The sequence below is a fragment of the Notamacropus eugenii genome, chromosome 2, assembly GCF_028372415.1.
Source record: "Notamacropus eugenii isolate mMacEug1 chromosome 2, mMacEug1.pri_v2, whole genome shotgun sequence".
In the NCBI taxonomy this organism is placed as follows: domain Eukaryota; kingdom Metazoa; phylum Chordata; class Mammalia; order Diprotodontia; family Macropodidae; genus Notamacropus; species Notamacropus eugenii.
Window position 1 is genome coordinate 346,575,936 of NC_092873.1, and position 16,295 is coordinate 346,592,230.

General features: G+C 38.4%; 1 protein-coding gene across 8 annotated transcripts in view; it reads left to right on the top strand.

The window, feature by feature from the left end:
* The first annotated feature begins 4,570 nt into the window (after positions 1-4,570).
* The window catches only part of KANSL1 (KAT8 regulatory NSL complex subunit 1), a 229,203-nt gene continuing 217,478 nt past the window's right edge, over positions 4,571-16,295 (top strand). For 3 of the 8 annotated variants that reach the window (XM_072645926.1, XM_072645921.1, XM_072645927.1), the window contains exons 1-2: positions 5,173-5,406; positions 6,661-6,800. The gene's annotated coding sequence lies outside the window, so the exon portion shown is untranslated. Of the gene's footprint in view, positions 4,595-4,759; positions 5,123-5,171; positions 5,407-6,660; positions 6,801-16,295 lie in introns of those variants that run through there. The other 5 variants (XM_072645928.1, XM_072645929.1, XM_072645922.1 and 2 more) reach the window with 4 other exon arrangements.

Sequence of the window (16,295 nt, forward strand, 5' to 3'; positions counted from 1 at the left end):
CAACATCTGATAACGTATAACTTGTTCCACATCCATTTTCCATACCTCTCTAGTGGGAGGAAGAAATCAGTTCTCTAGCACTAAAATTGCTTATCCTAATTTATCAGCTATTGACTGCTTTTTAGTGTTATTTACATTTTGAAGTCATTGTGACTGCTTAGTAATACTATTTTCTTTTACGTTATTGATATTCTTCTCCTAAGTTATGCTTATATTATTCTCCATCAATTAATGTCATCCCATATTTCTCTGAATTCCTAATATTCAATGTTTCTTATAGCACAATAATATTCCATTACATTCATAAGCTACAATTTATTTGGTCATTGCTCAATTGATTTATTTTGAAATTCTTGCTACCACAAAGAATGCTGAGATGACTATTTTGTTAAATATAGTAACTTTCTCTCATTGTTCTCCATGGCATATAATTGAATTCTAATTACATAAAATGTGAGAAGGAAACTATCATTGGGGTATGTTCTTGTCTTTATCATCAATATGCCATCATCAATAATGATAAAATAATATATAGCAATGAAAATAAATATAAATTAATAATAAATAGCAAATATAATATACCCACACTTTGAAGACCTCTAAATTCATCAGTGTGGGTATTCTCTCTGTTGAACAAACCCTTACTCATAAGCATCTAATCCAACTCATATACTAAAGACATCTCCATAGAAACATATCTGACAAGTGGTGTCATTCAGATGACATGAGATAACACACGTAAAGTGCCTTGCAAACTTTAAAGCTCTACGTAAATGCTAACTATTATCATTCTCTATCATCCACCCTCTACTTGAAGAGCCTTCCTCTCAAAGTAGACTATTTCATATTGGCACAGCTCTAATTGCTTGGAAATTTTTTCCAATATCAAGTCTAAATTGATCTTTTCTACCCATTACTACTGATTTTGCCTCTTGGGGGCTAAATAGAACAATTTAATCCCTTCCACGTAGTAGGGGATAGTTATCATGTCTCCCTCATATCTTTTCATTTTCAGACTAAACAATCTTTATCCTCATATGACAATGTAAGCAAAGACAAGGCAAAAATTCTCTGTATTTGGGAATCTCAGTCAACAAAAAATAATTGAAACAAATAACATCTATACAATATCAGATCATAACTTGCCTATAACTTAGTGGGGGGTCTTTTAGACTACTTGTGGTTGAAAATTTCATCACCTTACAATCAAGTTTGTGATCGTAAAATCATACAACATATAATGTCAGAAGTGGAAGAGACCTAGAGATCGTCTATTCCAAACCCTCTCCTTTCATATATGAGCAACTTTAGCTAGGCTTATTTGTCAACAATAGATATATAGTCTAAAATTGGGACCATACTTGAAACCCAATTCTATAGCTTGGTGTCATATTTTATACTTCACTGGTATCAACTCTTTAAGAACTGAGTCACCATGGTGCTATTTCTAGCTATCAGTCAAAAAGAATTTAAGTACTTGCTGTGTGCTAGGTGCTATGCTAAATGTGGGGGTGGGGGGAAGTGGAAGGGGGAAGTGAAGGATGCAAAGAAAGACAAAAAAAGGTCCCATTTATCAGGATTACATCTATGTCATCCGTCTAAAATCACCACCAGCCTCTGTTCCTCTGAATGGAAGGTGGAGCCATGAATTCTAAAACTTCTCCTTAATAGGAAGGATAACTCAGTACAACTCTTTTGGCATTTCTCTCCTGGCTGCAGGACTTTGGAGGGTCTCTGACTTTTCCACCATAACCCAGGAAGCTCATCAATGGGAAAACTTCATCATCTTGCAAGATCCCATCAGTCTGGCTTCTCTATCTCATCACCACCCATTGTCCCTTTGATTAGAGGGTGGAGCTATGAACTCCTTTTATAAGTTGTTTTCATCTTCTTTTGTATGTTGTATTTCTCATTAGATTGTAAGTTCCTTTTAAAATTTGTATCCCTAACCCTTGAACAGTGCATATGCTTAATAAATATTTATTGATTGACTGAAGTTTCTTCATAGGAGAGGCACTTGTGCAGTCCAGCAATGAGTATTTCCTCTCTGCTCAGCCAAAAATTTATCTCCAGTATTCCAAAAAAACCCCAGCATTTGTGTTCTGTAAAATGACTGGCTTAGAACAAATGATCTCTATTTCCTTCTAGCTCTAAATCCTGTTTCCCATAACTCTAAATTATAACAACCCACTTTGTTAATTATTTTTTAAATGAGACTTATTATAAATACCTTTTATTTTGTATCAGTCATTTTTGTATATGCCCTGACAAAATAAGTTACATTCTGTCCTTGTAGTCACCTGCCTCCCTAGTAAGGAGAAGAAGGCATATGTTATAATCTGTTTCTAATACCAAGAATGGTTATTTTTACTACAGAGTTTCGCATCCTTTTAATGTTTTTATTTACATTTTTGTCATTTTGTATATTGCTCTGCTCTGCTTATTTCATTCTGCATCATTGCATATAGATCTTTCCATTTTTCTTTGAATTCCTTATTTTCATCAATTTTCAAAAACTGTATAATACTATTCCATTACATACAAATTACATTTATGTGGTACTTTGAGATTTTCTATCAACATCTCATCAAGGTACACAGTACAAACATAATTATACTCACAGATGAGAAAGTGGAGGGTCATGATGATCCTTTGACTTGACCATAGCCATATTGCTAGTAAGTATTGGAGTTAGGAGTTCTTTACTTATCTTTTCCATTGACACTTGAAATTGAGTAGGTTAAAAAAAAAGCTTATACAATACCATGACCCTGAAAGGGCTGATCTAGTTCAACCCTTTAACATTGCATTTGAGGAAACAGAGTCACCAGATGTGTGACCTGACCAAGGTCACATGGAGATATCATAGGACTAGGACTGAACTCAGGTCTCCTATCTCCTACTTCAATTCTTTAGGTTCAGAGATGTCCCAAGAAGAAAGTTGCACAACTAATTTGTAGCAAACCAACACAAACCAAATCTCCTCCCTTCTAATTCAATTTTCTGTTTCTTTTACAACTTACTTTTCTGAGTTCCCTGTTTCTTTTCTTACTCCCAAGTCGACTTGGCTTCAATAACAATTCAACCAATATTCCCTGAAATATCAGGCACTGTAAAAATACACCATTTAGGTGTGTTCCCTACCCTAATGGAGCCTACTTTTTAGCAGGTGGATATGGTACATAGACAATTAACCATACTCAAATGGATTTGTACATCCATTTGGGAGTTCCTTCCAGTGATGCTGATCACAGCCTCAGCATGCTTATCTGCCCTGGGCAGCTCTTGTCTATCTGTTCCCAAAAGTTTGCCACAGGGGATCCTCCCAGGAAACAAATGAGGATGGAAAAGGTGGCAAGCATGTAAAAAGTATAATGTGCTATGTAAGGTTGGAGCGGGAATCCTAGGGATGGGGCAATAAGGAAAGGTCTCCTGGTGGAGGTATTTGAACTGAACTTTTAGCCATAGGTAAGATTTCTTTTGGGGGCAGTGAGAGGGCACTCCATGTATAGCGAGCATGAACATAGATGTGGAAGTTGTATTAGAGTTAACTAGTTTAGTTTGTCTGGAGCTTAGGGCATATGGAGTGGAGTAGTATAAGATAAAGCTTCAAAGGTAGGGGGTGGGTGTCAGATTGTGGAGACCCTCAGATACAAAGCTGAGGGTTTTGAATATTATTTCATAGTCAATAGGTGCCATTGGAGAGTTTGGGGTATAGAAATCCCCCCATACCAATGATTCATGTGTGGCGGTGGTATGAAGGATGGATTGGAGGGGGAGGAGGGAGAGAAGGAGGTGCAGGTGGTCATGAGGCCCGGTATTAGTAAGAGGCTGGTGGCAGTCTGAAGATTGAGATGGGAGATACTGCAGAGTCTCAGGGACTTGGCAGGGCGTGGGAGAGGAGGAGCACTTCCCAGTTTTCCTGTCAGTGCCAGTAGCCCCATCATCCTTCCACTTTCTCCTACCTCTCCTTCCTGTATCCTTGCATCTCTGTCTATATCATGTAGGTCTATATAGCCACATTTCTGCTACCTAGCCCTGCAGTGTCATCTCACCACGTCCACAGTGTCCACCCCCCCCTTCTCCTCTCCCCCTCCCCCCACTGATTTATGGCTGAATTGTTGCAACATCCTTTTATAAGGTCTCCCTGCTTTAGTTTCCATCATGTCGCTGCCCGGCTCTAGAACCAAGAGATGGGGGGGGGGGGGGGGGCGTTAGGGTGGGAGGGGGAGACGTGGTGCTGGGGAACGAAGAGGGGGCATGATCAGGGGACCAGACTGGGGATGCTTCTTGGAAGCCCTGCCAGGACCCCTCCATCTCCTTCTTCCCACCTCCGGGCCCCTCCCGGCCTCTCTGAGCAAACATTTCCCGAATGCACGGACAGAGACAGAGACAGAGACTCCGAGAGACAGAGAGAACCAGAGAACCCGGGCACCAGCATCACTCGCCCCCCCTTCCGCCACGCCCCGCCACCCTGACGGACGCTCGGGCGCAGCCAATGAAGCTCCGGCCCTGACCTCGGTAGGCCAATGAGAGACGGAGGAGGGCGGACAACTCCCCGCCCCCCACTTCTAGGCTAGGTTGAGCCGTGCAGGTAGGTCCGGGGCCGGGGGAGCCGCCGTTGGCGCTGGTGCCCGTGGCGGAGCGGGGGGTCTGGGGGCCCGCGAGATGAAGGGGCAGCCGTCGAGGGAGGGGAGGGGGGTCCGGGGAGCCGGGCGGGCGGGGGAAGCCGGGGGGTGGGCGGCCGCAGGGGCGCGGGCCTGGGAAGCGGGTTGGGCTGGGGGGGAGAGGGGACGCGTGTGTATGTGTGCGTGCGTGTGTGAGTGCGTGTGAGTGCGTGTTGCACACCCGCCGCCCCACTCCCCCTGCAGCCGCCCCCGAGCCCAGGCCCCCGCGGCCGCCGGCCCGGCCCCAGGGATGGCGGGGGGGAGCGGCGAAGGAGCCCTGGGCGCCAGGCCGAGCCCAGGCGAGCGCGGGGCCCGAAGCCGGGCTGCGGGGGGCCCGGAAAACCGAGGCCAACGGCCGTAGCCCCCTCCCCCCCGCCCAGGGCCTCCCGGGGTCCTCCCGCAACAATGGGCTTCGTAGTGGGGAGGAACCGACAGAGGGCTGGAAGAAGGTGGAGGTGAGGTGTGGGACCAGGGACCACCTGGAAGAGGGGAGGGGAGAGCAGGGCTGGAGTGGGCATGGCCCCCCCTCCCCCCCAGCCCCATCCCCAGGCCTCTGGATGGGGATGCTGATGGGGGAGGAGGAGGCCTGGACGCGAGCTGGCCCCCGACCCACCTCCTCCACTCAGTGCCATGAACTGTAAGGAAATGAGCCCAAGCCATGGGAAGTGATGCCAAGTTCAGGAGCTGGTGTGATGACGAAGGCATGGCCAGAAGAACTCTACCCCCACAGTCAATTTGTGTGTGTGGAAACCTTTAATTTTCTTATTTTTCCACATGAAGGAAAAAAATTTAAGTAGTGGGTGCTATTCTGTTTTGTTTTGAGGGGCTCACCAACTCCTGTAAGCTCTTAGCCTCCTATTGGAATTTCCCTTGGGCTCAGGGACCCCGGACTTGAGGGAACCTTGTGGTCATTTCATGCCACCAGGCAAAATCAAACCCATTGCAGACACTGGACTGACTACAGCTGGGTTTTGGAAAAGTATCTAGAAGAGTAATTACCTTTCACTTAAACATTCTCAGATTAGAAAAGATGTAGGTTTGTTTTGGAAATAGAATCGATCCTGGAACTTCATTTTTTATCAACTAAGTAAAGGGTACTGTTTAAAAGGATCAAAAGATGTTTATTGTTATTGAGGTACTAAGTCCCTTTCTAGTTAGTTTGGTGATTTTACTCAGACTGTTTAGAAATATTAAGGGCATATCTACAATTCAAAAATATAAACAGCCGATTTTTCAAATACTTGGAGTACATAGGGCCTAAGAGTATTGTGACTGTCTTTATACATAAAAACTCTGTTTCTAAATTATGAACTTTAAGTCCTCTACCAGATAATGAATTCTGATTCATCACTTGCCCCCTTCCCCTTCTCTCTGTATATGCTTGGGCTAGAAAGGAATTGTAGAGACCATTTAGCTAGCCCAGAGATTCTTAATCTATTTTTGTCATGGACCCATTTGGCAGTCTGTTACTCTTTCTTAGAATAATTTTTTAAAATATTAGTGATTTAGGGAAATGCTAAATTTCAGTTAGAGGTTAGTGAGAATAAAAACATTTTTTCCCCATCAGAGTTCATATATACTTCTCATATCTATCCATGTATGCCTTGGTGGTTTGTAGATCCCAGGTTAAAATTCCTGAGATAACCAACTCTCTTCAGTTGATAGATGAGAAAACAGGCCCAGGGAAGTTAAGTGACTTTATTGGCCAGGGTCACAAGTAGAAGTTTTAAAAAGTCAAAATTTGAATTCAGGATTTTCAAATTCTAAATCCAGAATTGTTTTCATCACATATATCCTCATTTGTACAAATATAAACATATATAATGTATATACATATGTACACAGGGGGCTTGCAGAGTATTAGTACTTTAACAAATTGATGAGATGAATGGCTGTTTGAGGAAATAAGAAATTTAACTGATTTAATTTTTAAAAATTATTGGGTTTGCAGATAATGTTGATTTGTATTTAATTTAAAAATCTTCTGTTTCAGCTATCCTTTTTGAAAAGTAAAGATTTTTACAAGTGCTGGTCCTCGTTAGATCCAGAGGAGTTACCAAGATTTTCTTTTTACTTCTTAATCTTGTGTGCATTATTCTGGACACTATGAATGCTACTTGGATGCCCGTTAAGGTAAAGGTCTTTTTTCTTAGTTTGTGTGCTTTTGGCATTTATGTTCTTTTGAATTAGAGAATGACCTAATACGTTTTAATCTTGGTATTTTCTGTTTGCTTATTAATATTAGGTAGTTCATTTTCTTCCTAGAAGAGAGCACCATTTATTGTTAGTTGCATTGTCCCTTGTCAAGGATGTTAAAAATATTTATTCAGTTTTGGAACCATTTTCCATTATTCTGTGTTCAGTTCTTTCATTTAAATCATAAGAAGCTACATAGTCAGGTTTTGCTTTTTAAATGTGGTAGAATGGATTAGAAAATTTAAAAATTAGTTCTACCTTTAAACTTAATGACCAAGTTGTTACATCATATGTACAAGTGTTCATACTACTGTTGAAAATCAGTAGCTTAGAGACCTCAAAAGAGTCATGGACCACTTGTTTTTTCAGTAATTTTCTACAGTATGTTAAAATTCTGTTGCCATTTTGGTCTTTGGAGAAATAACCTTGTTAGAGAGTTGAGTATGGCTTGGCTGAGGAATGGTCATTATGGATGTCCTTCTTCCTTTGTCCTTTACAAAAGCTTTCATGCCCCAACGCTGTACAGATGGAATCCTGTGCCAAGTCACATGTCATTGGTTTAACTCCATCCCAACAATGGAGATAAAAGTCTGGTGATAAAGCTGCCATCAGCGTGCCTGACCCTCACTTTGATATAAAGAAACAAACTGATATATGTATGCTGGCTCTCAGTAGGGAGGCTATCAATCTCTTTTTTTTCTCAATGCCTACCAGAAGGGCTAACTAAATAAGATCCATATGTGCCATTCAGTGATGTAAGGTACTTAAAATGGGGAATCAGTCAATTAACAATCATTTTTAAGTGCTTACTTTGTACCAGATGCTGGGCTAGGTGCCAGGGATAAAAAGATAAAAATGAAATGCACCCTGCCCTGCCCTCAAGAAGCCTACATGTGGTGAGCCAGCCATTTACATAGGTCAGTATCTACAGAATAAATTAAAAATGCACAAAATGTAGATTAGAGAGAGAAGGCACTAGCAGTTGTAGGGATCTGGAAAAGTTCCATGTAGAAGATAGTACTTAGGTGAGTCTTGAAGGACGTAATGAATTCTGTGAAATGGAACTGAGCAGGTAGTAAGTTCTAGGAGGGGCATGCAGAAGCATAGAGACAGAATGCAATGGGTAAGGACAAATAAGAAAGCCGGTATAATAATAAATAAATAATGATAAAGTTGAAAAGGCAAGGTAGGGACAGGTTGTGAAGACTTTAAAAGCTCTACAAAGGAATTTATATTTAATCCTAGAGGCAAAAGGAAACTTTTGGTGCTTATTGAGGAGGGGAGTGATGTGGTCTGACCTGTGTCTAAGAAAGATCATGTTGGCAGCTGTGTGGAGAATGGATTAGATCAGGGGTCATCAATTGGAGTTAGACCAGTTTAGGAGGCCATTGCAGAAGTTCATGCTTGAGGTGGTGACTTTATAAGAGATGAGATGGGGATGGAAATGAAAGGTTTTGTGAATTGTGAATTGACAAGATTTGGCAGTCAGTTTGCAATGTGAAATGAAATAGTGTGGAATGGAGGATGAATTGGAAGTTTTGAGTTTGGGAGATTGGAAGAATAGTGGTGAAACTGATAAAAATATGGAAGTTTTGAGCAAGAGTGTTTTTTTGGGGGGATAGGTAATGAATAATAAACAGTTTGGGGCATGTTGAGATTAAGATGGCTCTGTGACATCATGTTTAAAATGTCCAGTAGGCAATTGGTGGTTTGGGAGTGGAGCTCAGGAGAGACATTCAGACTATCATACTTAAGTTCTTGGGAATTGATGAAATCACCAAATAAGAGAGAAAAGATGAAGGATGGGGGGAAGGGAGAGTGTTGGAATGTTAACAATTTACTCATGTAACAAGTTCATGGGTTTAGACAGTGGTACAGTCTTGGGTTTAGACAGTGGTACAGTTATCGCTTAGGGCAGCTAGGTGGCATAGTGGATATAGCGCTAGAGACCTGGAGCCAGAAGACTCATCTTTGTGAGTTCAAATTTGGCCTCAGACACTGTGACCCTGGGCAAGTCACTCAATCCTGTTGGCCTCCATTCCTAAAATGAGCTGGAGAAAGAAATGACAAACCACCCCAGTATCTTTGCCAAGAAAACTCCGAAGACTTGACTGAAACAACTAAACAGCAACAGGTATCACTTATAATTTTTAAAATTTCATTTCTATTTAAATGATAAAAGTAATTTTGAATTAATGGGAAATTTAGATTTAAAGAAATTTTTAGATAATGCAGATTTAATTTTTTTCTTGATTTATCAATTTTTGTAGAAGTAACTAGTTTCTGGATACTTATAGCCATTTTTATAGTGGAAAACTAGTCATCTCCCTCATTTGTGGGAGTAGCAGAATGGATTCAACCTAACAGTACTTTCAGTTTTTCTCTGTAGGGGTAGGGAGATTGCATAGGGAGCTAAGTAGGTGCCTTAGGCCTCCTTTTAAGGAAAAATGATTTTGAGCAATATTACTTGAGTCTTCTAATCTGAACTTCACAAACATACCTTTGAATTCCTGGCCACATGTGAACTAGTTGCAGTGATGCATCAAGGGACATGTGTCCTACTGCTGTCTTAATAGCCGGCTTAGTTGTAGCTTTCATACACTGAAGTCTACTATATAGGTATAGTCATAGGATTATTGATTTAGGGTTAGAGAGGACCTAGGTGATCCGAGGTGATACCATTCTTTCATTTTATAGATGAGGTAATAGGCATAGAGAGGTTAAATGGCTTGTCATCCTGCTGTTAGTGCTAGATTCAAGGTTTGAATGTAAGTGATCTTTTACATTCGCAACTCAAGCTGATCATGTGCTATAGTTGTGGCATGACCATGTATGGCAGAATTGTCATCCTAAAGCTCAATGAAATGTAACAATAGGAACCTGTTACCTTATTAGGAGTAGAGATGTGTGGCTAACTCTTGTTTTATATTCATTACTAATCATTTGCATTGTGAAACAATTTCAGTTCTTCCAGAAAAATGTTCCATTGTATTCATATACCATAATTTGTCTGTCCATTCCTCACTTGATGGGCACCCAGTTTTTTCAGTTGTTGGCTACTTCAGAAAGTACTGCATATAATTTGTATACATGATCCTCTGCTTTCATCTACTTGGGATGTGTACCTAGTACTTCTTTATGTGTTAGAGAATATATATAGTTTAGTGACTGGGTATAGTTCCATGTTTTTTTTCAGAAGGATTGAGCCAATTCCCAGTTCTATCAATAGTCCATTAGTGTGTCTCTTCCCTCAGCCCCTCCAGCAATTCCTGTTTTTTTCTTTTTTCATCTTTGTTAATCTGATTAATATAAAGTAGAACCTTATAGTTCTCTTAATTTTAATTTCTCTTATTAATGATTTGGAGCACTTTTTGAAATGTGGTTGTTGATAGCTTGACTTGCCTCTTTTGAGAAGGATGGACGTATACTTTGACCTTCAGTGTTTACTGGGGAGCAGTTCTTATTCTTGTATATTTGTATTAATTTCCCATCTATATTGAATAGCAGATGTTTTGGAGCGAATTTCTGAAAAATTTCTTCCCGCTTATTTATTTCCTTTCTAAGTTTACCTGTATTTATTCTGTTTGTGTAAGTGCTTTTCAATTTCATATAATCAAAGTTTTCCAGTTTAACTTCTTTGAATACTTCTATCCTTTGTTTGGTTCTGGATTTCCTCCCTATCCATAGTAGTGAAAGGTTATCTCTTTCTACGCTCCTGATTTGTGTATGGAATGACCTTTTATATTTAAGTCCGTTTGAAGCTTATTTAGGCACATGATAGGAGATATTAGCCTAATGCGAATTTGTGCCCATTCTTTTTTACTTTTTCCAAGCAGCTTTTTTCATCAGTAGTTTCCTTATCCCCAGAGGTTGGAGTTTTTGTTATTCACTATGTTTCAGTCCATCTGAATTTTATATTTAATCTTTTCTAATGAGTAACTTTTCTATTTTTTAACCAGTTCAAAAGAATATCCGATAATTACTGCTTTGTACCACTTTGATAGGCTTGTCTTTTTGTTCTAGTACAGGAAATGTTGTTCTTTTGTCCTGTTCTACAGAATAACCCCTTGATACTTTGGTATGCTAATAAATTGGTAAATTAATTTAGGTAGTATTGCCATTTGATATCTGATGATAGGCAGGTAAGTAGTACATTAGATAACATTACTGAACTGTGCAGCAGGAAGACCTGACTTCAGACCTGGCCATAGACACTAGCTATGTGACCCTGTTACTTAGCTTCTTCCTATCTCACTTGCTTCATCTGCAAAATGCAGATAATAATAGCACCTGCATCCCGGTGTTGTGAGAATAAAATGAGATAACATTGGTAAAATGCTTGGCAAACCTGAATATGACCTAACTATGAACAATTATCATTTCTTCCATTGCATAAGTCTCCCTTTATTTTTGTATGACTGTTTTATAATTGTATACATGGAAGTTTTGAGTGTATTTTAGGAGGTAGATTCCAGATATATTATTCATTCCGTGGTTATTTTGAATGGAATTACTTTTTTTCTTCATGTTGAGTTTGATTGGTGATAAAAAAAGCCAGTGATTTTGTAGGTTTATTTTATATCTGCAATTTATCCAGAGTTTCTTGCTGGTGAGTCTGCTTTCTTCAAGCCTCAAGTGCTCAAGTCTCTTCCCACTCCTGTTCATCTTCCATTTAGGCCCCAAGGGGATTTTCCTAAAAGTGCAGGTCTGACCCTGTCACCCTCCTCGTACTTCAGTAATTTCCTATCATCTCTAGGATCAGATACAAAGTTTGATATTCAAAAGTCCTTAGTAACCTGTCCAGTTTTCACCTTTCCCTTACCTTTCCATTCTTTTTACACTTTATTTCCCACCATGTACTCTTCTATCCAGTGACAACTGGCCTTCTGACTGTTCAACAAATAATACACTCCATCTCTTGGTGCCAGTCTTTTTCTACATATCCTCCATTCCTGGAATACTTTCCCTCCTTATTTTTGCCTCCTTGCTTCCCTGGTTTCCTTCAAGTCCCAAATAAAATTTCACTTTTAGAGCAAATCTTCCTTAATCTCCTTTGATATTTAAAAAGAGAGATTTTGAAGGGACTCTTTTTTTTTCCCCTTTTAATTAGAATGTAAGCACCTGATCATCATTTAGAGCCTTCTAATTGTTCAAACATATTTACCTTTCTAGGTTTTTCTTATCTTCTTTGTTTTATTTCAAAGATTTTTAGCCATCTCTAGCCTTTTAAATAAGAATGCTTGAAAGGTCTTCTATTTAAGATCCATCTTTTCCCCCGTAGCACTATACTCACTTTTGCAGGATAAGTTGTAAGTTGCAAGTCTTTTCATTTTGTTTTTAAGAATGTGAAATTGGAGGATTTTTTTCTCCCTTGTAGAAGTCTTATATGATCTTGACTATGGTTCCTTGGCCCTTGAACTCTTTTTTTGACTGCAGTAGGATTTTTTGGCATGCTGTAAGGTATGGACTTTGGCTATGACATTCCTGGGTACTTAATAGTGGTAACACCCCGCCCCCCCCCCCCCCCATCCCCAGGTAATTTGTCATTTTTAATAGGAGACAGCTCACCTCTTCTCTTTTTAGTCTTGACTTTGTTCTACTATTTCTTGTTGCCTCATTTATTCTGCTTGCTTTGTTTTATTTTTCTGTTTTGCTAATACTTGGGTAAAGTTTTCTGCTTTATGTTGTAAGCCAGTTGGTCTTCTAATTTTCTAAATTAATTTTTTATTTCTTGCTGCATTTCCACTCTTAAAGTCCTTGTGGCCAAGTCTTTTTTTTTTTGCTGAGGTTCTACTTGTTCTCAGTGTGTAATTACTCTCTTCTTTTGGGCATACTTCTTCGAGTTTTCTTTACCCAAAGTATTTCTTCATTGTACTGGGAATTTTCTTTTTTCATTTAAAAACACTTTCCTTTTTTATTATGAAAACTTGACAAAACAAATATGAGCATTTCCTCATACAAAGGAGAAAAAGAATTACGTATGACAATATAAGTCTTTATTATGTACAGCACTTTTTTTTTAGTACATATCAAATTTACTAGATAATCCCAACGCTGCCTAGATTGTCTTTGTATCCTTCCTATCTTCTGTTCTCTTCTGTATAATTTTTAATGTTTCAGTGATAGCCTTTCTTTTCTTACTTTTTCTTGGTATTACTCTCAAATCTCCCCTGTTTTTCATGTGACTCTCTCCATTGCTGCCAAATAAAATAAAAGCTCTTTCTTGGGAAAATAAATATAATGAAGTTAAAAAAAAGCCAAACCCCTGTGTTAGGCCTGTTTGAAAATGAATCTCATTCTGTACTTTTCTGGTTCTGCACTTTTCTTCCAGGAAGTAGGTAGCACAATTCATCTTCAGTTTTCTAAAGTTTTCATTAAGCAGAACTTTAAAATTTTTCACTGTTGGTGTTGATGTTTCTAATTTATTTTTATTCTGTATTTAACAGCTCCAAAAAATTATCCTTTCTGTATATGAAGTAAAGCAAAAAGAGTAACTGTATATGAAACTGTGAATCAGTTACTTAAAACTTGCTTTTCAAAAAAGTACATAATAAATTCCATATATTGCTTTCTTTTAAACTTTATATATTATTAATATGGTTAGGGGGTGGTGAGAGGAGGTACAGATTTGTTATTTTATCAGTATAGGAAACTCCCAGTGAATAAACTTCTTTAGCCAATGACAGGCACTTAAGGAAAGTCTTTTTGTTTTTTTTAACTCCTTTGTTTAAACTTTAAAATTTCTATACAGTGCATCTCTGGTCATCAGGAATATTTGGAAGGTCTCCATTTCATTTCAGATCCATTTTTTCCCACTGTCTCTTTATATTCAGTTTTGCAGGCTAGGTTATTCTTGACTATAAGTTCTTACCCTTTGCCTTCCTGGAATGTTGCATTCCAACTTCTCCATTCCTTTATAGAAGTGGCTGCTAAATACTGTGTATTCCTGACTATGGCTCCTCAATACTTGAATTTTTTCTTTCTGGATGCTTGCATTATTTTTTCTATGATCTGGAAGCTCTGAATTTTGGCTAAGATGTTCCTGGGAGTTTTCATCTTTGTTTCTTTTAGGAGGAGAGTGGTGTAGTCTTTATATTTCCTCTTTGACTTATGGTTCTAAGAGATATGGATAGTTTTCTTTGATGATTTCTTGAAATAATATGTCTAGGTTCTTTTTCTGGTCATGGTGTTCAGAGAATTCAGTGGTTCCTAAATTTTTTTCTTCTCCATCTGTTTTCCAGGTCTGTTGTTTTTGCTGAGCTACCTTATGTTTTCTTCTTAAATTTTTCCACTTTTAAGACTTTGTTTTAATATTTCTTGTCGTCTCATGGGATCATTGGCTTTTATTTGGTCCATTTCTACCTTTCAGGAAGTTTTTTGCTTGGGCAAAAGTTTTGTACCTCTTGTGCCAAGCTGTTAATTCTTTTTCCAGTTCTTTCACAGTTCTTATTTATTTTTTAGCCTTTCTTTCCTCAAATGCTTTCATTTCATTGATTAAAATATTTTTAAACTCTTGCTTTATCTCTCCCAGGAATTATAGTTGTTTGTGCCCAAGTTGTGTTTTTCTTTGAGGCTTCACTTGTAGTTTTGCAGTCATTCTCTTCTGGGTTTGTGTCTCTTCTTCCTGCTTCTTGACTTCAAACTTGTTACAGCTGGGGGTCTGGCATTTTGGAGGTAAAGACTGGGCTATCCTATTTCTGTTTTCTTGAGTGTTGTATTGTACCAGGATCTCAGGAATAGGCTGGGAATCTGCATGCTTTCAGTGCTTCCAGAGTGTTCTCATCCAGGGCAAAGTCTGATTGCTGGTCCTCTTGCTCTGAGCCCTGTAAGTTCCTAACCTGGTTTTGAGCATGAATAACAGTAGACTGCTTTAGACTTAGTCTCTATCAGCTAAATGGAAAGCTCTGTTGGTTCTGAGTGGCAGAATTGTAGGCTTCCCATTGGTCTGAGATTCTTGCCCTGGTTATTCCTCCGCAAAGTTATTCCTGGAGTCTGAATGAACCACACCACTACTATTTACTCTGTATTTTACTTTCAAACCTGCCCTACTTATTTCTCCTTAATTTCCTTTGTTCTGTTTTTTTTCCTGTTTCTGCATTTTCTTTTAAATGTTTTAATAATTCTTAATTCTTTCTTTTCTCATTTAGCAACATCGTTGCCATCATCATCCTTCTTTTCCATTGAAAAAACCCCAAACTTGTAACAAATATGCAGTGATTGATCAATACAAATCCTCATGGTTGCCATGTCTAGAAATATATCTCATTCTGTATCTTAGGTTTGTTTCCACTCAGTCAAGCTGTGGCAGAGAGATTGTTCATCGTTATTCTTTGGGTGTTGGGATTGGTCAATACACTTGTGAGAGTTCTGAAGTCTTTCAAAATAGTTTTTTTCAATGTTGTTATAGAAATTTTCTCATTTCCATTCACTTTACACTTTGTTAGTTCATATATATCTTCTCAGGTTTCTTTGAAACTGTTCCTTTCTTGATTTCTTACGAGTTAAAAATATTTTTTACCACTATCATATACCCTCATTTATTCAACCATTTCACAATTGCTGGGCACCCTCTTTGTTTCTTAATCTTTGCTACAACCAAAGATACTTCTATAAATATTTTTGTTCATATCTGTCCTCTCTCTCCTAATTTGATTGTATCCTTGGATTAGGAGAGATATAGTTTACTTACTCTTTTGGAATAATTCCAGATTTTTTCCAAAATGGAAAAAATTTGTAGCTCCACCAACATTGCCTGCCTTCTCTTAGTTTCTTTAGCAATTGTCATCCTTTTTTGTCCTTTTTGCTAGTCTAAAGGGTGTGAACTAAAACCTCATAGTTGTCTTAATTTGCATTTCTTTTATCATTAGTGATTTGGAACACTTTTGCATGTGATGTTGAATATCTTGTTTTCTACTATTGAAAACTGACCATATGGTAGTCATAGGTCACATCCTATTCTATGTATACCTTGAAAATATTTTTTCCAAGTTAATTTTTCTTCTATTTATGTGTGCATTGATTTTGTAGAAAATATTTTGAATATTGAGTAATCAAAATTGCTCATTTTATCTCCTGTGATCCTCTCTATTCCATGTTTGGTCAAGAACTCTTCCCTTATCCATAGTTGTGAAAGATAATTCCACTAATTTATTTTATGATATGATCTTTTTTTAAAATCTTGGTTCTGTATCCATTTGGAATTTATTTTCATGTATGGTATAGGAATTTGGTTTAAAGATAATTTCTGCCAGACTGTTTCTGAGTTTTCCTAGCAGTTTTTGTTGAAGTCTTTACTCCAATAGATGTGCTTGGGTTTTTCAAACATTATGTTAATATATTTGATTGTTTCTGGGTCTTGTGTAGCTAATTTGTTCCATTGATTAACTTTTCTATTTTTTTAACCATATTTAACCAGTACCAGATAATTTTCAT